This window comes from Alnus glutinosa, chromosome 12 (genome assembly GCF_958979055.1).
Source record: "Alnus glutinosa chromosome 12, dhAlnGlut1.1, whole genome shotgun sequence".
Taxonomy (NCBI): domain Eukaryota; kingdom Viridiplantae; phylum Streptophyta; class Magnoliopsida; order Fagales; family Betulaceae; genus Alnus; species Alnus glutinosa.
In genome coordinates, this window is record NC_084897.1 from 13,317,008 (window position 1) to 13,335,758 (window position 18,751).

The following is an 18,751-nucleotide window of genomic DNA, read 5'->3' on the forward strand; positions in this document are numbered from 1 at the left end:
CAGGCACGCCGTTTCCATGCGTACTCTACACTGAAAGCGTTTTTAAGGAGTTTTCGGCTCATTCTATTGCATTTAATCGTTGTATTGTGCGTTTTATTTATTGGGTGGCACGTGGACACGTCTGAGCACCGGATCCCATCACTGTGCGGGCCAGTTCAGTTAGACGAGTGAGGGTTATAAGTTTTTTGCGTGACTCTACTAACGGGTGCGATCATACCAGCACTAATGCACCGGATCCCATCAGAACTCCGCAGTTAAGCGTGCTTGGGCGAGAGTAGTACTAGGATGGGTGACCTCCTGGGAAGTCCTCGTGTTGCACCCCTCGTTTTACTTTTTTCAATTATTTTTTTGCCGTTATTTATTATTATTTTATTTTTTGCGCCGGTGAGGGGAAGGCTCATTCCGGCGCGCACGCGATGGCCACCTAGCGGAGCTGGGTGAGCACATTTTCGGGCTCAAAATCCATCGTTTTGACCTCCAGGCACGCCGTTTCCATGCGTACTCTACACTGAAAGCGTTTTTAAGGAGTTTTCGGCTCATTCTATTGCATTTAATCGTTGTATTGTGCGTTTTATTTATTGGGTGGCACGTGGACACGTCTGAGCACCGGATCCCATCACTGTGCGGGCCAGTTCAGTTAGACGAGTTAGGGTTATAAGTTTTTTGCGTGACTCTACTAACGGGTGCGATCATACCAGCACTAATGCACCGGATCCCATCAGAACTCCGCAGTTAAGCGTGCTTGGGCGAGAGTAGTACTAGGATGGGTGACCTCCTGGGAAGTCCTCGTGTTGCACCCCTCGTTTTACTTTTTTCAATTATTTTTTTGCCGTTATTTATTATTATTTTATTTTTTGCGCCGGTGAGGGGAAGGCTCTTTCCGGCGCGCACGCGATGGCCACCTAGCGGAGCTGGGTGAGCACATTTTCGGGCTCAAAATCCATCGTTTTGACCTCCAGGCACGCCGTTTCCATGCGTACTCTACACTGAAAGCGTTTTTAAGGAGTTTTCGGCTCATTCTATTGCATTTAATCGTTGTATTGTGCGTTTTATTTATTGGGTGGCACGTGGACACGTCTGAGCACCGGATCCCATCACTGTGCGGGCCAGTTCAGTTAGACGAGTGAGGGTTATAAGTTTTTTGCGTGACTCTACTAACGGGTGCGATCATACCAGCACTAATGCACCGGATCCCATCAGAACTCCGCAGTTAAGCGTGCTTGGGCGAGAGTAGTACTAGGATGGGTGACCTCCTGGGAAGTCCTCGTGTTGCACCCCTCGTTTTACTTTTTTCAATTATTTTTTTGCCGTTATTTATTATTATTTTATTTTTTGCGCCGGTGAGGGGAAGGCTCTTTCCGGCGCGCACGCGATGGCCACCTAGCGGAGCTGGGTGAGCACATTTTCGGGCTCAAAATCCATCGTTTTGACCTCCAGGCACGCCGTTTCCATGCGTACTCTACACTGAAAACGTTTTTAAGGAGTTTTCGGCTCATTCTATTGCATTTAATCGTTGTATTGTGCGTTTTATTTATTGGGTGGCACGTGGACACGTCTGAGCACCGGATCCCATCACTGTGCGGGCCAGTTCAGTTAGACGAGTGAGGGTTATAAGTTTTTTGCGTGACTCTACTAACGGGTGCGATCATACCAGCACTAATGCACCGGATCCCATCAGAACTTCGCAGTTAAGCGTGCTTGGGCGAGAGTAGTACTAGGATGGGTGACCTCCTGGGAAGTCCTCGTGTTGCACCCCTCGTTTTACTTTTTTCAATTATTTTTTTGCCGTTATTTATTATTATTTTATTTTTTGCGCCGGTGAGGGGAAGGCTCTTTCCGGCGCGCACGCGATGGCCACCTAGCGGAGCTGGGTGAGCACATTTTCGGGCTCAAAATCCATCGTTTTGACCTCCAGGCACGCCGTTTCCATGCGTACTCTACACTGAAAGCGTTTTTAAGGAGTTTTCGGCTCATTCTATTGCATTTAATCGTTGTATTGTACGTTTTATTTATTGGGTGGCACGTGGACACGTCTGAGCACCGGATCCCATCACTGTGCGGGCCAGTTCAGTTAGACGAGTGAGGGTTATAAGTTTTTTGCGTGACTCTACCAACGGGTGCGATCATACCAGCACTAATGCACCGGATCCCATCAGAACTCCGCAGTTAAGCGTGCTTGGGCGAGAGTAGTACTAGGATGGGTGACCTCCTGGGAAGTCCTCGTGTTGCACCCCTCGTTTTACTTTTTTCAATTATTTTTTTGCCGTTATTTATTATTATTTTATTTTTTGCGCCGGTGAGGGGAAGGCTCTTTCCGGCGCGCACGCGATGGCCACCTAGCGGAGCTGGGTGAGCACATTTTCGGGCTCAAAATCCATCGTTTTGACCTCCAGGCACGCCGTTTCCATGCGTACTCTACACTGAAAGCGTTTTTAAGGAGTTTTCGGCTCATTCTATTGCATTTAATCGTTGTATTGTGTGTTTTATTTATTGGGTGGCACGTGGACACGTCTGAGCACCGGATCCCATCACTGTGCGGGCCAGTTCAGTTAGACGAGTGAGGGTTATAAGTTTTTTGCGTGACTCTACTAACGGGTGCGATCATACCAGCACTAATGCACCGGATCCCATCAGAACTCCGCAGTTAAGCGTGCTTGGGCGAGAGTAGTACTAGGATGGGTGACCTCCTGGGAAGTCCTCGTGTTGCACCCCTCGTTTTACTTTTTTCAATTATTTTTTTGCCGTTATTTATTATTATTTTACTTTTTGCGCCGGTGAGGGGAAGGCTCTTTCCGGCGCGCACGCGATGGCCACCTAGCGGAGCTGGGTGAGCACATTTTCGGGCTCAAAATCCGTCGTTTTGACCTCCAGGCACGCCGTTTCCATGCGTACTCTACACTGAAAGCGTTTTTAAGGAGTTTTCGGCTCATTCTATTGCATTTAATCGTTGTATTGTGCGTTTTATTTATTGGGTGGCACGTGGACACGTCTGAGCACCGGATCCCATCACTGTGCGGGCCAGTTCAGTTAGACGAGTGAGGGTTATAAGTTTTTTGCGTGACTCTACTAACGGGTGCGATCATACCAGCACTAATGCACCGGATCCCATCAGAACTCCGCAGTTAAGCGTGCTTGGGCGAGAGTAGTACTAGGATGGGTGACCTCCTGGGAAGTCCTCGTGTTGCACCCCTCGTTTTACTTTTTTCAATTATTTTTTTGCCGTTATTTATTATTATTTTACTTTTTGCGCCGGTGAGGGGAAGGCTCTTTCCGGCGCGCACGCGATGGCCACCTAGCGGAGCTGGGTGAGCACATTTTCGGGCTCAAAATCCATCGTTTTGACCTCCAGGCACGCCGTTTCCATGCGTACTCTACACTGAAAGCGTTTTTAAGGAGTTTTCGGCTCATTCTATTGCATTTAATCGTTGTATTGTGTGTTTTATTTATTGGGTGGCACGTGGACACGTCTGAGCACCGGATCCCATCACTGTGCGGGCCAGTTCAGTTAGACGAGTGAGGGTTATAAGTTTTTTGCGTGACTCTACTAACGGGTGCGATCATACCAGCACTAATGCACCGGATCCCATCAGAACTCCGCAGTTAAGCGTGCTTGGGCGAGAGTAGTACTAGGATGGGTGACCTCCTGGGAAGTCCTCGTTTTGCACCCCTCGTTTTACTTTTTTCAATTATTTTTTTGCCGTTATTTATTATTATTTTATTTTTTGCGCCGGTGAGGGGAAGGCTCTTTCCGGCGCGCACGCGATGGCCACCTAGCGGAGCTGGGTGAGCACATTTTCGGGCTCAAAATCCATCGTTTTGACCTCCAGGCACGCCGTTTCCATGCGTACTCTACACTGAAAGCGTTTTTAAGGAGTTTTCGGCTCATTCTATTGCATTTAATCGTTGTATTGTGCGTTTTATTTATTGGGTGGCACGTGGACACGTCTGAGCACCGGATCCCATCACTGTGCGGGCCAGTTCAGTTAGACGAGTGAGGGTTATAAGTTTTTTGCGTGACTCTACTAACGGGTGCGATCATACCAGCACTAATGCACCGGATCCCATCAGAACTCCGCAGTTAAGCGTGCTTGGGCGAGAGTAGTACTAGGATGGGTGACCTCCTGGGAAGTCCTCGTGTTGCACCCCTCGTTTTACTTTTTTCAATTATTTTTTTGCCGTTATTTATTATTATTTTATTTTTTGCGCCGGTGAGGGGAAGGCTCTTTCCGGCGCGCACGCGATGGCCACCTAGCGGAGCTGGGTGAGCACATTTTCGGGCTCAAAATCCATCGTTTTGACCTCCAGGCACGCCGTTTCCATGCGTACTCTACACTGAAAGCGTTTTTAAGGAGTTTTCGGCTCATTCTATTGCATTTAATCGTTGTATTGTGTGTTTTATTTATTGGGTGGCACGTGGACACGTCTGAGCACCGGATCCCATCACTGTGCGGGCCAGTTCAGTTAGACGAGTGAGGGTTATAAGTTTTTTGCGTGACTCTACTAACGGGTGCGATCATACCAGCACTAATGCACCGGATCCCATCAGAACTCCGCAGTTAAGCGTGCTTGGGCGAGAGTAGTACTAGGATGGGTGACCTCCTGGGAAGTCCTCGTGTTGCACCCCTCGTTTTACTTTTTTCAATTATTTTTTTGCCGTTATTTATTATTATTTTATTTTTTGCGCCGGTGAGGGGAAGGCTCATTCCGGCGCGCACGCGATGGCCACCTAGCGGAGCTGGGTGAGCACATTTTCGGGCTCAAAATCCATCGTTTTGACCTCCAGGCACGCCGTTTCCATGCGTACTCTACACTGAAAGCGTTTTTAAGGAGTTTTCGGCTCATTCTATTGCATTTAATCGTTGTATTGTGTGTTTTATTTATTGGGTGGCACGTGGACACGTTTGAGCACCGGATCCCATCACTGTGCGGGCCAGTTCAGTTAGACGAGTGAGGGTTATAAGTTTTTTGCGTGACTCTACCAACGGGTGCGATCATACCAGCACTAATGCACCGGATCCCATCAGAACTCCGCAGTTAAGCGTGCTTGGGCGAGAGTAGTACTAGGATGGGTGACCTCCTGGGAAGTCCTCGTGTTGCACCCCTCGTTTTACTTTTTTCAATTATTTTTTTGCCGTTATTTATTATTATTTTACTTTTTGCGCCGGTGAGGGGAAGGCTCTTTCCGGCGCGCACGCGATGGCCACCTAGCGGAGCTGGGTGAGCACATTTTCGGGCTCAAAATCCATCGTTTTGACCTCCAGGCACGCCGTTTCCATGCGTACTCTACACTGAAAGCGTTTTTAAGGAGTTTTCGGCTCATTCTATTGCATTTAATCGTTGTATTGTGCGTTTTATTTATTCGGTGGCACGTGGACACGTCTGAGCACCGGATCCCATCACTGTGCGGGCCAGTTCAGTTAGACGAGTGAGGGTTATAAGTTTTTTGCGTGACTCTACTAACGGGTGCGATCATACCAGCACTAATGCACCGGATCCCATCAGAACTCCGCAGTTAAGCGTGCTTGGGCGAGAGTAGTACTAGGATGGGTGACCTCCTGGGAAGTCCTCGTGTTGCACCCCTCGTTTTACTTTTTTCAATTATTTTTTTGCCGTTATTTATTATTATTTTATTTTTTGCGCCGGTGAGGGGAAGGCTCTTTCCGGCGCGCACGCGATGGCCACCTAGCGGAGCTGGGTGAGCACATTTTCGGGCTCAAAATCCATCGTTTTGACCTCCAGGCACGCCGTTTCCATGCGTACTCTACACTGAAAGCGTTTTTAAGGAGTTTTCGGCTCATTCTATTGCATTTAATCGTTGTATTGTGCGTTTTATTTATTGGGTGGCACGTGGACACGTCTGAGCACCGGATCCCATCACTGTGCGGGCCAGTTCAGTTAGACGAGTGAGGGTTATAAGTTTTTTGCGTGACTCTACTAACGGGTGCGATCATACCAGCACTAATGCACCGGATCCCATCAGAACTCCGCAGTTAAGCGTGCTTGGGCGAGAGTAGTACTAGGATGGGTGACCTCCTGGGAAGTCCTCGTGTTGCACCCCTCGTTTTACTTTTTTCAATTATTTTTTTGCCGTTATTTATTATTATTTTATTTTTTGCGCCGGTGAGGGGAAGGCTCTTTCCGGCGCGCACGCGATGGCCACCTAGCGGAGCTGGGTGAGCACATTTTCGGGCTCAAAATCCATCGTTTTGACCTCCAGGCACGCCGTTTCCATGCGTACTCTACACTGAAAGCGTTTTTAAGGAGTTTTCGGCTCATTCTATTGCATTTAATCGTTGTATTGTGCGTTTTATTTATTGGGTGGCACGTGGACACGTCTGAGCACCGGATCCCATCACTGTGCGGGCCAGTTCAGTTAGACGAGTGAGGGTTATAAGTTTTTTGCGTGACTCTACTAACGGGTGCGATCATACCAGCACTAATGCACCGGATCCCATCAGAACTCCGCAGTTAAGCGTGCTTGGGCGAGAGTAGTACTAGGATGGGTGACCTCCTGGGAAGTCCTCGTGTTGCACCCCTCGTTTTACTTTTTTCAATTATTTTTTTGCCGTTATTTATTATTATTTTATTTTTTGCGCCGGTGAGGGGAAGGCTCTTTCCGGCGCGCACGCGATGGCCACCTAGCGGAGCTGGGTGAGCACATTTTCGGGCTCAAAATCCATCGTTTTGACCTCCAGGCACGCCGTTTCCATGCGTACTCTACACTGAAAGCGTTTTTAAGGAGTTTTCGGCTCATTCTATTGCATTTAATCGTTGTATTGTGCGTTTTATTTATTGGGTGGCACGTGGACACGTCTGAGCACCGGATCCCATCACTGTGCGAGCCAGTTCAGTTAGACGAGTGAGGGTTATAAGTTTTTTGCGTGACTCTACTAACGGGTGCGATCATACCAGCACTAATGCACCGGATCCCATCAGAACTCCGCAGTTAAGCGTGCTTGGGCGAGAGTAGTACTAGGATGGGTGACCTCCTGGGAAGTCCTCGTGTTGCACCCCTCGTTTTACTTTTTTCAATTATTTTTTTGCCGTTATTTATTATTATTTTATTTTTTGCGCCGGTGAGGGGAAGGCTCTTTCCGGCGCGCACGCGATGGCCACCTAGCGGAGCTGGGTGAGCACATTTTCGGGCTCAAAATCCATCGTTTTGACCTCCAGGCACGCCGTTTCCATGCGTACTCTACACTGAAAGCGTTTTTAAGGAGTTTTCGGCTCATTCTATTGCATTTAATCGTTGTATTGTGCGTTTTATTTATTGGGTGGCACGTGGACACGTCTGAGCACCGGATCCCATCACTGTGCGGGCCAGTTCAGTTAGACGAGTGAGGGTTATAAGTTTTTTGCGTGACTCTACTAACGGGTGCGATCATACCAGCACTAATGCACCGGATCCCATCAGAACTCCGCAGTTAAGCGTGCTTGGGCGAGAGTAGTACTAGGATGGGTGACCTCCTGGGAAGTCCTTGTGTTGCACCCCTCGTTTTACTTTTTTCAATTATTTTTTTGCCGTTATTTATTATTATTTTATTTTTTGCGCCGGTGAGGGGAAGGCTCTTTCCGGCGCGCACGCGATGGCCACCTAGCGGAGCTGGGTGAGCACATTTTCGGGCTCAAAATCCATCGTTTTGACCTCCAGGCACGCCGTTTCCATGCGTACTCTACACTGAAAGCGTTTTTAAGGAGTTTTCTGCTCATTCTATTGCATTTAATCGTTGTATTGTGCGTTTTATTTATTGGGTGGCACGTGGACACGTCTGAGCACCTGATCCCTTCACTGTGCGGGCCAGTTCAGTTAGACGAGTGAGGGTTATAAGTTTTTTGCGTGACTCTACTAACGGGTGCGATCATACCAGCACTAATGCACCGGATCCCATCAGAACTCCGCAGTTAAGCGTGCTTGGGCGAGAGTAGTACTAGGATGGGTGACCTCCTGGGAAGTCCTCGTGTTGCACCCCTCGTTTTACTTTTTTCAATTATTTTTTTGCCGTTATTTATTATTATTTTATTTTTTGCGCCGGTGAGGGGAAGGCTCTTTCCGGCGCGCACGCGATGGCCACCTAGCGGAGCTGGGTGAGCACATTTTCGGGCTCAAAATCCATCGTTTTGACCTCCAGGCACGCCGTTTCCATGCGTACTCTACACTGAAAGCGTTTTTAAGGAGTTTTCGGCTCATTCTATTGCAGTTAATCGTTGTATTGTGCGTTTTATTTATTGGGTGGCACGTGGACACGTCTGAGCACCGGATCCCATCACTGTGCGGGCCAGTTCAGTTAGACGAGTGAGGGTTATAAGTTTTTTGCGTGACTCTACTAACGGGTGCGATCATACCAGCACTAATGCACCGGATCCCATCAGAACTCCGCAGTTAAGCGCGCTTGGGCGAGAGTAGTACTAGGATGGGTGACCTCCTGGGAAGTCCTCGTGTTGCACCCCTCGTTTTACTTTTTTCAATTATTTTTTTGCCGTTATTTATTATTATTTTATTTTTTGCGCCGGTGAGGGGAAGGCTCTTTCCGGCGCGCACGCGATGGCCACCTAGCGGAGCTGGGTGAGCACATTTTCGGGCTCAAAATCCATCGTTTTGACCTCCATGCACGCCGTTTCCATGCGTACTCTACACTGAAAGCGTTTTTAAGGAGTTTTCGGCTCATTCTATTGCATTTAATCGTTGTATTGTGCGTTTTATTTATTGGGTGGCACGTGGACACGTCTGAGCACCGGATCCCATCACTGTGCGGGCCAGTTCAGTTAGACGAGTGAGGGTTATAAGTTTTTTGCGTGACTCTACTAACGGGTGCGATCATACCAGCACTAATGCACCGGATCCCATCAGAACTCCGCAGTTAAGCGCGCTTGGGCGAGAGTAGTACTAGGATGGGTGACCTCCTGGGAAGTCCTCGTGTTGCACCCCTCGTTTTACTTTTTTCAATTATTTTTTTGCCGTTATTTATTATTATTTTATTTTTTGCGCCGGTGAGGGGAAGGCTATTTCCGGCGCGCACGCGATGGCCAACTAGCCGAGCTGGGTGAGCACATTTTCGGGCTCAAAATCCATCGTTTTGACCTCCAGGCACGCCGTTCCCATGCGTACTCTACACTGAAAGCGTTTTTAAGGAGTTTTCGGCTCATTCTATTGCATTTAATCGTTGTATTGTGCGTTTTATTTATTGGGTGGCACGTGGACACGTCTGAGCACCGGATCCCATCACTGTGCGGGCCAGTTCAGTTAGACGAGTGTGGGTTATAAGTTTTTTGCGTGACTCTACTAACGGGTGCGATCATACCAGCACTAATGCACCGGATCCCATCAGAACTCCGCAGTTAAGCGCGCTTGGGCGAGAGTAGTACTAGGATGGGTGACCTCCTGGGAAGTCCTCGTGTTGCACCCCTCGTTTTACTTTTTTCAATTATTTTTTTGCCGTTATTTATTATTATTTTATTTTTTGCGCCGGTGAGGGGAAGGCTCTTTCCGGCGCGCACGCGATGGCCACCTAGCGGAGCTGGGTGAGCACATTTTCGGGCTCAAAATCCATCGTTTTGACCTCCAGGCACGCCGTTTCCATGCGTACTCTACACAGAAAGCGTTTTTAAGGAGTTTTCGGCTCATTCTATTGCATTTAATCGTTGTATTGTGCGTTTTATTTATTGGGTGGCACGTGGACACGTCTGAGCACCGGATCCCATGACTGTGCGGGCCAGTTCAGTTAGACGAGTGAGGGTTATAAGTTTTTTGCGTGACTCTACTAACGGGTGCGATCATACCAGCACTAATGCACCGGATCCCATCAGAACTCCGCAGTTAAGCGTGATTGGGCGAGAGTAGTACTAGGATGGGTGACCTCCTGGGAAGTCCTCGTGTTGCACCCCTCGTTTTACTTTTTTCAATTATTTTTTTGCCGTTATTTATTATTATTTTATTTTTTGCGCCGGTGAGGGGAAGGCTCTTTCCGGCGCGCACGCGATGGCCACCTAGCGGAGCTGGGTGAGCACATTTTCGGGCTCAAAATCCATCGTTTTGACCTCCAGGCACGCCGTTTCCATGCGTACTCTACACTGAAAGCGTTTTTAAGGAGTTTTCGGCTCATTCTATTGCAGTTAATCGTTGTATTGTGCGTTTTATTTATTGGGTGGCACGTGGACACGTCTGAGCACCGGATCCCATCACTGTGCGGGCCAGTTCAGTTAGACGAGTGAGGGTTATAAGTTTTTTGCGTGACTCTACTAACGGGTGCGATCATACCAGCACTAATGCACCGGATCCCATCAGAACTCCGCAGTTAAGCGCGCTTGGGCGAGAGTAGTACTAGGATGGGTGACCTCCTGGGAAGTCCTCGTGTTGCACCCCTCGTTTTACTTTTTTCAATTATTTTTTTGCCGTTATTTATTATTATTTTATTTTTTGCGCCGGTGAGGGGAAGGCTCTTTCCGGCGCGCACGCGATGGCCACCTAGCGGAGCTGGGTGAGCACATTTTCGGGCTCAAAATCCATCGTTTTGACCTCCATGCACGCCGTTTCCATGCGTACTCTACACTGAAAGCGTTTTTAAGGAGTTTTCGGCTCATTCTATTGCATTTAATCGTTGTATTGTGCGTTTTATTTATTGGGTGGCACGTGGACACGTCTGAGCACCGGATCCCATCACTGTGCGGGCCAGTTCAGTTAGACGAGTGAGGGTTATAAGTTTTTTGCGTGACTCTACTAACGGGTGCGATCATACCAGCACTAATGCACCGGATCCCATCAGAACTCCGCAGTTAAGCGTGCTTGGGCGAGAGTAGTACTAGGATGGGTGACCTCCTGGGAAGTCCTCGTGTTGCACCCCTCGTTTTACTTTTTTCAATTATTTTTTTGCCGTTATTTATTATTATTTTATTTTTTGCGCCGGTGAGGGGAAGGCTCTTTCCGGCGCGCACGCGATGGCCACCTAGCGGAGCTGGGTGAGCACATTTTCGGGCTCAAAATCCATCGTTTTGACCTCCAGGCACGCCGTTTCCATGCGTACTCTACACTGAAAGCGTTTTTAAGGAGTTTTCGGCTCATTCTATTGCATTTAATCGTTGTATTGTGCGTTTTATTTATTGGGTGGCACGTGGACACGTCTGAGCACCGGATCCCATCACTGTGCGGGCCAGTTCAGTTAGACGAGTGAGGGTTATAAGTTTTTTGCGTGACTCTACTAACGGGTGCGATCATACCAGCACTAATGCACCGGATCCCATCAGAACTCCGCAGTTAAGCGTGCTTGGGCGAGAGTAGTACTAGGATGGGTGACCTCCTGGGAAGTCCTCGTGTTGCACCCCTCGTTTTACTTTTTTCAATTATTTTTTTGCCGTTATTTATTATTATTTTATTTTTTGCGCCGGTGAGGGGAAGGCTCTTTCCGGCGCGCACGCGATGGCCACCTAGCGGAGCTGGGTGAGCACATTTTCGGGCTCAAAATCCATCGTTTTGACCTCCAGGCACGCCGTTTCCATGCGTACTCTACACTGAAAGCGTTTTTAAGGAGTTTTCGGCTCATTCTATTGCAGTTAATCGTTGTATTGTGCGTTTTATATATTGGGTGGCACGTGGACACGTCTGAGCACCGGATCCCATCACTGTGCGGGCCAGTTCAGTTAGACGAGTGAGGGTTATAAGTTTTTTGCGTGACTCTACTAACGGGTGCGATCATACCAGCACTAATGCACCGGATCCCATCAGAACTCCGCAGTTAAGCGTGCTTGGGCGAGAGTAGTACTAGGATGGGTGACCTCCTGGGAAGTCCTCGTGTTGCACCCCTCGTTTTACTTTTTTCAATTATTTTTTTGCCGTTATTTATTATTATTTTATTTTTTGCGCCGGTGAGGGGAAGGCTCATTCCGGCGCGCACGCGATGGCCACCTAGCGGAGCTGGGTGAGCACATTTTCGGGCTCAAAATCCATCGTTTTGACCTCCAGGCACGCCGTTTCCATGCGTACTCTACACTGAAAGCGTTTTTAAGGAGTTTTCGGCTCATTCTATTGCATTTAATCGTTGTATTGTGCGTTTTATTTATTGGGTGGCACGTGGACACGTCTGAGCACCGGATCCCATCACTGTGCGGGCCAGTTCAGTTAGACGAGTGAGGGTTATAAGTTTTTTGCGTGACTCTACTAACGGGTGCGATCATACCAGCACTAATGCACCGGATCCCATCAGAACTCCGCAGTTAAGCGTGCTTGGGCGAGAGTAGTACTAGGATGGGTGACCTCCTGGGAAGTCCTCGTGTTGCACCCCTCGTTTTACTTTTTTCAATTATTTTTTTGCCGTTATTTATTATTATTTTATTTTTTGCGCCGGTGAGGGGAAGGCTCTTTCCGGCGCGCACGCGATGGCCACCTAGCGGAGCTGGGTGAGCACATTTTGGGGCTCAAAATCCATCGTTTTGACCCCCAGGCACGCCGTTTCCATGCGTACTCTACACTGAAAGCGTTTTTAAGGAGTTTTCGGCTCATTCTATTGCATTTAATCGTTGTATTGTGCGTTTTATTTATTGGGTGGCACGTGGACACGTCTGAGCACCGGATCCCATCACTGTGCGGGCCAGTTCAGTTAGACGAGTGAGGGTTATAAGTTTTTTGCGTGACTCTACTAACGGGTGCGATCATACCAGCACTAATGCACCGGATCCCATCAGAACTCCGCAGTTAAGCGTGCTTGGGCGAGAGTAGTACTAGGATGGGTGACCTCCTGGGAAGTCCTCGTGTTGCACCCCTCGTTTTACTTTTTTCAATTATTTTTTTGCCGTTATTTATTATTATTTTATTTTTTGCGCCGGTGAGGGGAAGGCTCTTTCCGGCGCGCACGCGATGGCCACCTAGCGGAGCTGGGTGAGCACATTTTCGGGCTCAAAATCCATCGTTTTGACCTCCAGGCACGCCGTTTCCATGCGTACTCTACACTGAAAGCGTTTTTAAGGAGTTTTCGGCTCATTCTATTGCATTTAATCGTTGTATTGTGCGTTTTATTTATTGGGTGGCACGTGGACACGTCTGAGCACCGGATCCCATCACTGTGCGGGCCAGTTCAGTTAGACGAGTGAGGGTTATAAGTTTTTTGCGTGACTCTACTAACGGGTGCGATCATACCAGCACTAATGCACCGGATCCCATCAGAACTCCGCAGTTAAGCGTGCTTGGGCGAGAGTAGTACTAGGATGGGTGACCTCCTGGGAAGTCCTCGTGTTGCACCCCTCGTTTTACTTTTTTCAATTATTTTTTTGCCGTTATTTATTATTATTTTATTTTTTGCGCCGGTGAGGGGAAGGCTCTTTCCGGCGCGCACGCGATGGCCACCTAGCGGAGCTGGGTGAGCACATTTTCGGGCTCAAAATCCATCGTTTTGACCTCCAGGCACGCCGTTTCCATGCGTACTCTACACTGAAAGCGTTTTTAAGGAGTTTTCGGCTCATTCTATTGCAGTTAATCGTTGTATTGTGCGTTTTATTTATTGGGTGGCACGTGGACACGTCTGAGCACCGGATCCCATCACTGTGCGGGCCAGTTCAGTTAGACGAGTGAGGGTTATAAGTATTTTGCGTGACTCTACTAACGGGTGCGATCATACCAGCACTAATGCACCGGATCCCATCAGAACTCTGCAGTTAAGCGTGCTTGGGCGAGAGTAGTACTAGGATGGGTGACCTCCTGGGAAGTCCTCGTGTTGCACCCCTCGTTTTACTTTTTTCAATTATTTTTTTGCCGTTATTTATTATTATTTTATTTTTTGCGCCGGTGAGGGGAAGGCTCTTTCCGGCGCGCACGCGATGGCCAACTAGCCGAGCTGGGTGAGCACATTTTCGGGCTCAAAATCCATCGTTTTGACCTCCAGGCACGCCGTTCCCATGCGTACTCTACACTGAAAGCGTTTTTAAGGAGTTTTCGGCTCATTCTATTGCATTTAATCGTTGTATTGTGCGTTTTATTTATTGGGTGGCACGTGGACACGTCTGAGCACCGGATCCCATCACTGTGCGGGCCAGTTCAGTTAGACGAGTGAGGGTTATAAGTTTTTTGCGTGACTCTACTAACGGGTGCGATCATACCAGCACTAATGCACCGGATCCCATCAGAACTCCGCAGTTAAGCGTGCTTGGGCGAGAGTAGTACTAGGATGGGTGACCTCCTGGGAAGTCCTCGTGTTGCACCCCTCGTTTTACTTTTTTCAATTATTTTTTTGCCGTTATTTATTATTATTTTATTTTTTGCGCCGGTGAGGGGAAGGCTCTTTCCGGCGCGCACGCGATGGCCAACTAGCCGAGCTGGGTGAGCACATTTTCGGGCTCAAAATCCATCGTTTTGACCTCCAGGCACGCCGTTCCCATGCGTACTCTACACTGAAAGCGTTTTTAAGGAGTTTTCGGCTCATTCTATTGCATTTAATCGTTGTATTGTGCGTTTTATTTATTGGGTGGCACGTGGACACGTCTGAGCACCGGATCCCATCACTGTGCGGGCCAGTTCAGTTAGACGAGTGTGGGTTATAAGTTTTTTGCGTGACTCTACTAACGGGTGCGATCATACCAGCACTAATGCACCGGATCCCATCAGAACTCCGCAGTTAAGCGTGCTTGGGCGAGAGTAGTACTAGGATGGGTGACCTCCTGGGAAGTCCTCGTGTTGCACCCCTCGTTTTACTTTTTTCAATTATTTTTTTGCCGTTATTTATTATTATTTTATTTTTTGCGCCGGTGAGGGGAAGGCTCTTTCCGGCGCGCACGCGATGGCCACCTAGCGGAGCTGGGTGAGCACATTTTCGGGCTCAAAATCCATCGTTTTGACCTCCAGGCACGCCGTTTCCATGCGTACTCTACACTGAAAGCGTTTTTAAGGAGTTTTCGGCTCATTCTATTGCATTTAATCGTTGTATTGTGCGTTTTATTTATTGGGTGGCACGTGGACACGTCTGAGCACCGGATCCCATGACTGTGCGGGCCAGTTCAGTTAGACGAGTGAGGGTTATAAGTTTTTTGCGTGACTCTACTAACGGGTGCGATCATACCAGCACTAATGCACCGGATCCCATCAGAACTCCGCAGTTAAGCGTGATTGGGCGAGAGTAGTACTAGGATGGGTGACCTCCTGGGAAGTCCTCGTGTTGCACCCCTCGTTTTACTTTTTTCAATTATTTTTTTGCCGTTATTTATTATTATTTTATTTTTTGCGCCGGTGAGGGGAAGGCTCTTTCCGGCGCGCACGCGATGGCCACCTAGCGGAGCTGGGTGAGCACATTTTCGGGCTCAAAATCCATCGTTTTGACCTCCAGGCACGCCGTTTCCATGCGTACTCTACACTGAAAGCGTTTTTAAGGAGTTTTCGGCTCATTCTATTGCATTTAATCGTTGTATTGTGCGTTTTATTTATTGGGTGGCACGTGGACACGTCTGAGCACCGGATCCCATCACTGTGCGGGCCAGTTCAGTTAGACGAGTGAGGGTTATAAGTTTTTTGCGTGACTCTACTAACGGGTGCGATCATACCAGCACTAATGCACCGGATCCCATCAGAACTCCGCAGTTAAGCGTGCTTGGGCGAGAGTAGTACTAGGATGGGTGACCTCCTGGGAAGTCCTCGTGTTGCACCCCTCGTTTTACTTTTTTCAATTATTTTTTTGCCGTTATTTATTATTATTTTAGTTTTTGCGCCGGTGAGGGGAAGGCTCTTTCCGGCGCGCACGCGATGGCCACCTAGCGGAGCTGGGTGGGCACATTTTCGGGCTCAAAATCCATCGTTTTGACCTCCAGGCACGCCGTTTCCATGCGTACTCTACACTGAAAGCGTTTTTAAGGAGTTTTCGGCTCATTCTATTGCATTTAATCGTTGTATTGTGCGTTTTATTTATTGGGTGGCACGTGGACACGTCTGAGCACCGGATCCCATCACTGTGCGGGCCAGTTCAGTTAGACGAGTGAGGGTTATAAGTTTTTTGCGTGACTCTACTAACGGGTGCGATCATACCAGCACTAATGCACCGGATCCCATCAGAACTCCGCAGTCAAGCGTGCTTGGGCGAGAGTAGTACTAGGATGGGTGACCTCCTGGGAAGTCCTCGTGTTGCACCCCTCGTTTTACTTTTTTCAATTATTTTTTTGCCGTTATTTATTATTATTTTATTTTTTGCGCCGGTGAGGGGAAGGCTCATTCCGGCGCGCACGCGATGGCCACCTAGCGGAGCTGGGTGAGCACATTTTCGGGCTCAAAATCCATCGTTTTGACCTCCAGGCACGCCGTTTCCATGCGTACTCTACACTGAAAGCGTTTTTAAGGAGTTTTCGGCTCATTCTATTGCATTTAATCGTTGTATTGTGTGTTTTATTTATTGGGTGGCACGTGGACACGTCTGAGCACCGGATCCCATCACTGTGCGGGCCAGTTCAGTTAGACGAGTGAGGGTTATAAGTTTTTTGCGTGACTCTACTAACGGGTGCGATCATACCAGCACTAATGCACCGGATCCCATCAGAACTCCGCAGTTAAGCGTGCTTGGGCGAGAGTAGTACTAGGATGGGTGACCTCCTGGGAAGTCCTCGTGTTGCACCCCTCGTTTTACTTTTTTCAATTATTTTTTTGCCGTTATTTATTATTATTTTATTTTTTGCGCCGGTGAGGGGAAGGCACTTTCCGGCGCGCACGCGATGGCCACCTAGCGGAGCTGGGTGAGCACATTTTCGGGCTCAAAATCCATCGTTTTGACCTCCAGGCACGCCGTTTCCATGCGTACTCTACACTGAAAGCGTTTTTAAGGAGTTTTCGGCTCATTCTATTGCATTTAATCGTTGTATTGTGTGTTTTATTTATTGGGTGGCACGTGGACACGTCTGAGCACCGGATCCCATCACTGTGCGGGCCAGTTCAGTTAGACGAGTGAGGGTTATAAGTTTTTTGCGTGACTCTACTAACGGGTGCGATCATACCAGCACTAATGCACCGGATCCCATCAGAACTCCGCAGTTAAGCGTGCTTGGGCGAGAGTAGTACTAGGATGGGTGACCTCCTGGGAAGTCCTCGTGTTGCACCCCTCGTTTTACTTTTTTCAATTATTTTTTTGCCGTTATTTATTATTATTTTATTTTTTGCGCCGGTGAGGGGAAGGCTCTTTCCGGCGCGCACGCGATGGCCACCTAGCGGAGCTGGGTGAGCACATTTTCGGGCTCAAAATCCATCGTTTTGACCTCCAGGCACGCCGTTTCCATGCGTACTCTACACTGAAAGCGTTTTTAAGGAGTTTTCGGCTCATTCTATTGCATTTAATCGTTGTATTGTGTGTTTTATTTATTGGGTGGCACGTGGACACGTCTGAGCACCGGATCCCATCACTGTGCGGGCCAGTTCAGTTAGACGAGTGAGGGTTATAAGTTTTTTGCGTGACTCTACTAACGGGTGCGATCATACCAGCACTAATGCACCGAATCCCATCAGAACTCCGCAGTTAAGCGTGCTTGGGCGAGAGTAGTACTAGGATGGGTGACCTCCTGGGAAGTCCTCGTGTTGCACCCCTCGTTTTACTTTTTTCAATTATTTTTTTGCCGTTATTTATTATTATTTTATTTTTTGCGCCGGTGAGGGGAAGGCTCATTCCGGCGCGCACGCGATGGCCACCTAGCGGAGCTGGGTGAGCACATTTTCGGGCTCAAAATCCATCGTTTTGACCTCCAGGCACGCCGTTTCCATGCGTACTCTACACTGAAAGCGTTTTTAAGGAGTTTTCGGCTCATTCTATTGCATTTAATCGTTGTATTGTGTGTTTTATTTATTGGGTGGCACGTGGACACGTCTGAGCACCGGATCCCATCACTGTGCGGGCCAGTTCAGTTAGACGAGTGAGGGTTATAAGTTTTTTGCGTGACTCTACTAACGGGTGCGATCATACCAGCACTAATGCACCGGATCCCATCAGAACTCCGCAGTTAAGCGTGCTTGGGCGAGAGTAGTACTAGGATGGGTGACCTCCTGGGAAGTCCTCGTGTTGCACCCCTCGTTTTACTTTTTTCAATTATTTTTTTGCCGTTATTTATTATTATTTTATTTTTTGCGCCGGTGAGGGGAAGGCTCATTCCGGCGCGCACGCGATGGCCACCTAGCGGAGCTGGGTGAGCACATTTTCGGGCTCAAAATCCATCGTTTTGACCTCCAGGCACGCCGTTTCCATGCGTACTCTACACTGAAAGCGTTTTTAAGGAGTTTTCGGCTCATTCTATTGCATTTAATCGTTGTATTGTGTGTTTTATTTATTGGGTGGCACGTGGACACGTCTGAGCACCGGATCCCATCACTGTGCGGGCCAGTTCAGTTAGACGAGTGAGGGTTATAAGTTTTTCGCGTGACTCTACTAACGGGTGCGATCATACCAGCACTAATGCACCGGATCCCATCAGAACTCCGCAGTTAAGCGTGCTTGGGCGAGAGTAGTACTAGGATGGGTGACCTCCTGGGAAGTCCTCGTGTTGCACCCCTCGTTTTACTTTTTTCAATTATTTTTTTGCCGTTATTTATTATTATTTTATTTTTTGCGCCGGTGAGGGGAAGGCTCATTCCGGCGCGCACGCGATGGCCACCTAGCGGAGCTGGGTGAGCACATTTTCGGGCTCAAAATCCATCGTTTTGACCTCCAGGCACGCCGTTTCCATGCGTACTCTACACTGAAAGCGTTTTTAAGGAGTTTTCGGCTCATTCTATTGCATTTAATCGTTGTATTGTGTGTTTTATTTATTGGGTGGC

At 48.5% G+C, this 18,751-nt stretch overlaps 39 non-coding genes across 39 annotated transcripts; all 39 read left to right on the forward strand.

Moving 5' to 3' along the window:
* Positions 1 to 203: 203 nt before the first annotated feature.
* On the forward strand, positions 204 to 322 carry LOC133853246 (5S ribosomal RNA). Its single transcript, XR_009896353.1, has one exon. It is a non-coding gene; the product is annotated as a 5S ribosomal RNA (ribosomal RNA).
* A 359-nt stretch (positions 323 to 681) lies between these two features.
* LOC133853247 (5S ribosomal RNA) lies at positions 682 to 800 on the forward strand. The gene has a single exon (XR_009896354.1). It is a non-coding gene; the product is annotated as a 5S ribosomal RNA (ribosomal RNA).
* Positions 801 to 1,159: 359 nt separating this feature from the next.
* Positions 1,160 to 1,278, forward strand: LOC133853248 (5S ribosomal RNA). Its single transcript, XR_009896355.1, has one exon. It is a non-coding gene; the product is annotated as a 5S ribosomal RNA (ribosomal RNA).
* A 359-nt stretch (positions 1,279 to 1,637) lies between these two features.
* Positions 1,638 to 1,756, forward strand: LOC133853481 (5S ribosomal RNA). Its single transcript, XR_009896582.1, has one exon. It is a non-coding gene; the product is annotated as a 5S ribosomal RNA (ribosomal RNA).
* Positions 1,757 to 2,115: 359 nt separating this feature from the next.
* On the forward strand, positions 2,116 to 2,234 carry LOC133853249 (5S ribosomal RNA). The gene has a single exon (XR_009896356.1). It is a non-coding gene; the product is annotated as a 5S ribosomal RNA (ribosomal RNA).
* A 359-nt stretch (positions 2,235 to 2,593) lies between these two features.
* On the forward strand, positions 2,594 to 2,712 carry LOC133853250 (5S ribosomal RNA). Its single transcript, XR_009896357.1, has one exon. It is a non-coding gene; the product is annotated as a 5S ribosomal RNA (ribosomal RNA).
* Positions 2,713 to 3,071: 359 nt separating this feature from the next.
* Positions 3,072 to 3,190, forward strand: LOC133853251 (5S ribosomal RNA). The gene has a single exon (XR_009896358.1). It is a non-coding gene; the product is annotated as a 5S ribosomal RNA (ribosomal RNA).
* A 359-nt stretch (positions 3,191 to 3,549) lies between these two features.
* Positions 3,550 to 3,668, forward strand: LOC133853447 (5S ribosomal RNA). The gene has a single exon (XR_009896548.1). It is a non-coding gene; the product is annotated as a 5S ribosomal RNA (ribosomal RNA).
* Positions 3,669 to 4,027: 359 nt separating this feature from the next.
* LOC133853252 (5S ribosomal RNA) lies at positions 4,028 to 4,146 on the forward strand. The gene has a single exon (XR_009896359.1). It is a non-coding gene; the product is annotated as a 5S ribosomal RNA (ribosomal RNA).
* Positions 4,147 to 4,505: 359 nt separating this feature from the next.
* LOC133853254 (5S ribosomal RNA) lies at positions 4,506 to 4,624 on the forward strand. The gene has a single exon (XR_009896360.1). It is a non-coding gene; the product is annotated as a 5S ribosomal RNA (ribosomal RNA).
* Positions 4,625 to 4,983: 359 nt separating this feature from the next.
* On the forward strand, positions 4,984 to 5,102 carry LOC133853255 (5S ribosomal RNA). The gene has a single exon (XR_009896361.1). It is a non-coding gene; the product is annotated as a 5S ribosomal RNA (ribosomal RNA).
* A 359-nt stretch (positions 5,103 to 5,461) lies between these two features.
* LOC133853256 (5S ribosomal RNA) lies at positions 5,462 to 5,580 on the forward strand. The gene has a single exon (XR_009896362.1). It is a non-coding gene; the product is annotated as a 5S ribosomal RNA (ribosomal RNA).
* A 359-nt stretch (positions 5,581 to 5,939) lies between these two features.
* Positions 5,940 to 6,058, forward strand: LOC133853258 (5S ribosomal RNA). The gene has a single exon (XR_009896364.1). It is a non-coding gene; the product is annotated as a 5S ribosomal RNA (ribosomal RNA).
* Positions 6,059 to 6,417: 359 nt separating this feature from the next.
* On the forward strand, positions 6,418 to 6,536 carry LOC133853259 (5S ribosomal RNA). The gene has a single exon (XR_009896365.1). It is a non-coding gene; the product is annotated as a 5S ribosomal RNA (ribosomal RNA).
* A 359-nt stretch (positions 6,537 to 6,895) lies between these two features.
* Positions 6,896 to 7,014, forward strand: LOC133853260 (5S ribosomal RNA). The gene has a single exon (XR_009896366.1). It is a non-coding gene; the product is annotated as a 5S ribosomal RNA (ribosomal RNA).
* A 359-nt stretch (positions 7,015 to 7,373) lies between these two features.
* On the forward strand, positions 7,374 to 7,492 carry LOC133853381 (5S ribosomal RNA). Its single transcript, XR_009896484.1, has one exon. It is a non-coding gene; the product is annotated as a 5S ribosomal RNA (ribosomal RNA).
* Positions 7,493 to 7,851: 359 nt separating this feature from the next.
* On the forward strand, positions 7,852 to 7,970 carry LOC133853261 (5S ribosomal RNA). The gene has a single exon (XR_009896367.1). It is a non-coding gene; the product is annotated as a 5S ribosomal RNA (ribosomal RNA).
* A 359-nt stretch (positions 7,971 to 8,329) lies between these two features.
* On the forward strand, positions 8,330 to 8,448 carry LOC133853488 (5S ribosomal RNA). The gene has a single exon (XR_009896589.1). It is a non-coding gene; the product is annotated as a 5S ribosomal RNA (ribosomal RNA).
* Positions 8,449 to 8,807: 359 nt separating this feature from the next.
* LOC133853489 (5S ribosomal RNA) lies at positions 8,808 to 8,926 on the forward strand. The gene has a single exon (XR_009896590.1). It is a non-coding gene; the product is annotated as a 5S ribosomal RNA (ribosomal RNA).
* A 359-nt stretch (positions 8,927 to 9,285) lies between these two features.
* On the forward strand, positions 9,286 to 9,404 carry LOC133853490 (5S ribosomal RNA). Its single transcript, XR_009896591.1, has one exon. It is a non-coding gene; the product is annotated as a 5S ribosomal RNA (ribosomal RNA).
* A 359-nt stretch (positions 9,405 to 9,763) lies between these two features.
* On the forward strand, positions 9,764 to 9,882 carry LOC133852807 (5S ribosomal RNA). The gene has a single exon (XR_009895992.1). It is a non-coding gene; the product is annotated as a 5S ribosomal RNA (ribosomal RNA).
* A 359-nt stretch (positions 9,883 to 10,241) lies between these two features.
* On the forward strand, positions 10,242 to 10,360 carry LOC133853491 (5S ribosomal RNA). Its single transcript, XR_009896592.1, has one exon. It is a non-coding gene; the product is annotated as a 5S ribosomal RNA (ribosomal RNA).
* A 359-nt stretch (positions 10,361 to 10,719) lies between these two features.
* Positions 10,720 to 10,838, forward strand: LOC133853262 (5S ribosomal RNA). The gene has a single exon (XR_009896368.1). It is a non-coding gene; the product is annotated as a 5S ribosomal RNA (ribosomal RNA).
* Positions 10,839 to 11,197: 359 nt separating this feature from the next.
* LOC133853263 (5S ribosomal RNA) lies at positions 11,198 to 11,316 on the forward strand. The gene has a single exon (XR_009896369.1). It is a non-coding gene; the product is annotated as a 5S ribosomal RNA (ribosomal RNA).
* Positions 11,317 to 11,675: 359 nt separating this feature from the next.
* On the forward strand, positions 11,676 to 11,794 carry LOC133853264 (5S ribosomal RNA). Its single transcript, XR_009896370.1, has one exon. It is a non-coding gene; the product is annotated as a 5S ribosomal RNA (ribosomal RNA).
* A 359-nt stretch (positions 11,795 to 12,153) lies between these two features.
* LOC133853265 (5S ribosomal RNA) lies at positions 12,154 to 12,272 on the forward strand. Its single transcript, XR_009896371.1, has one exon. It is a non-coding gene; the product is annotated as a 5S ribosomal RNA (ribosomal RNA).
* A 359-nt stretch (positions 12,273 to 12,631) lies between these two features.
* LOC133853266 (5S ribosomal RNA) lies at positions 12,632 to 12,750 on the forward strand. Its single transcript, XR_009896372.1, has one exon. It is a non-coding gene; the product is annotated as a 5S ribosomal RNA (ribosomal RNA).
* A 359-nt stretch (positions 12,751 to 13,109) lies between these two features.
* LOC133853267 (5S ribosomal RNA) lies at positions 13,110 to 13,228 on the forward strand. Its single transcript, XR_009896373.1, has one exon. It is a non-coding gene; the product is annotated as a 5S ribosomal RNA (ribosomal RNA).
* A 359-nt stretch (positions 13,229 to 13,587) lies between these two features.
* Positions 13,588 to 13,706, forward strand: LOC133853456 (5S ribosomal RNA). The gene has a single exon (XR_009896557.1). It is a non-coding gene; the product is annotated as a 5S ribosomal RNA (ribosomal RNA).
* A 359-nt stretch (positions 13,707 to 14,065) lies between these two features.
* Positions 14,066 to 14,184, forward strand: LOC133853269 (5S ribosomal RNA). The gene has a single exon (XR_009896375.1). It is a non-coding gene; the product is annotated as a 5S ribosomal RNA (ribosomal RNA).
* Positions 14,185 to 14,543: 359 nt separating this feature from the next.
* Positions 14,544 to 14,662, forward strand: LOC133853270 (5S ribosomal RNA). Its single transcript, XR_009896376.1, has one exon. It is a non-coding gene; the product is annotated as a 5S ribosomal RNA (ribosomal RNA).
* A 359-nt stretch (positions 14,663 to 15,021) lies between these two features.
* LOC133852808 (5S ribosomal RNA) lies at positions 15,022 to 15,140 on the forward strand. The gene has a single exon (XR_009895993.1). It is a non-coding gene; the product is annotated as a 5S ribosomal RNA (ribosomal RNA).
* Positions 15,141 to 15,499: 359 nt separating this feature from the next.
* LOC133853271 (5S ribosomal RNA) lies at positions 15,500 to 15,618 on the forward strand. Its single transcript, XR_009896377.1, has one exon. It is a non-coding gene; the product is annotated as a 5S ribosomal RNA (ribosomal RNA).
* A 359-nt stretch (positions 15,619 to 15,977) lies between these two features.
* LOC133853435 (5S ribosomal RNA) lies at positions 15,978 to 16,096 on the forward strand. The gene has a single exon (XR_009896536.1). It is a non-coding gene; the product is annotated as a 5S ribosomal RNA (ribosomal RNA).
* A 359-nt stretch (positions 16,097 to 16,455) lies between these two features.
* Positions 16,456 to 16,574, forward strand: LOC133853272 (5S ribosomal RNA). The gene has a single exon (XR_009896378.1). It is a non-coding gene; the product is annotated as a 5S ribosomal RNA (ribosomal RNA).
* A 359-nt stretch (positions 16,575 to 16,933) lies between these two features.
* LOC133853273 (5S ribosomal RNA) lies at positions 16,934 to 17,052 on the forward strand. The gene has a single exon (XR_009896379.1). It is a non-coding gene; the product is annotated as a 5S ribosomal RNA (ribosomal RNA).
* A 359-nt stretch (positions 17,053 to 17,411) lies between these two features.
* Positions 17,412 to 17,530, forward strand: LOC133853574 (5S ribosomal RNA). Its single transcript, XR_009896673.1, has one exon. It is a non-coding gene; the product is annotated as a 5S ribosomal RNA (ribosomal RNA).
* A 359-nt stretch (positions 17,531 to 17,889) lies between these two features.
* Positions 17,890 to 18,008, forward strand: LOC133853274 (5S ribosomal RNA). The gene has a single exon (XR_009896380.1). It is a non-coding gene; the product is annotated as a 5S ribosomal RNA (ribosomal RNA).
* A 359-nt stretch (positions 18,009 to 18,367) lies between these two features.
* LOC133853275 (5S ribosomal RNA) lies at positions 18,368 to 18,486 on the forward strand. The gene has a single exon (XR_009896381.1). It is a non-coding gene; the product is annotated as a 5S ribosomal RNA (ribosomal RNA).
* Positions 18,487 to 18,751: the final 265 nt, after the last annotated feature.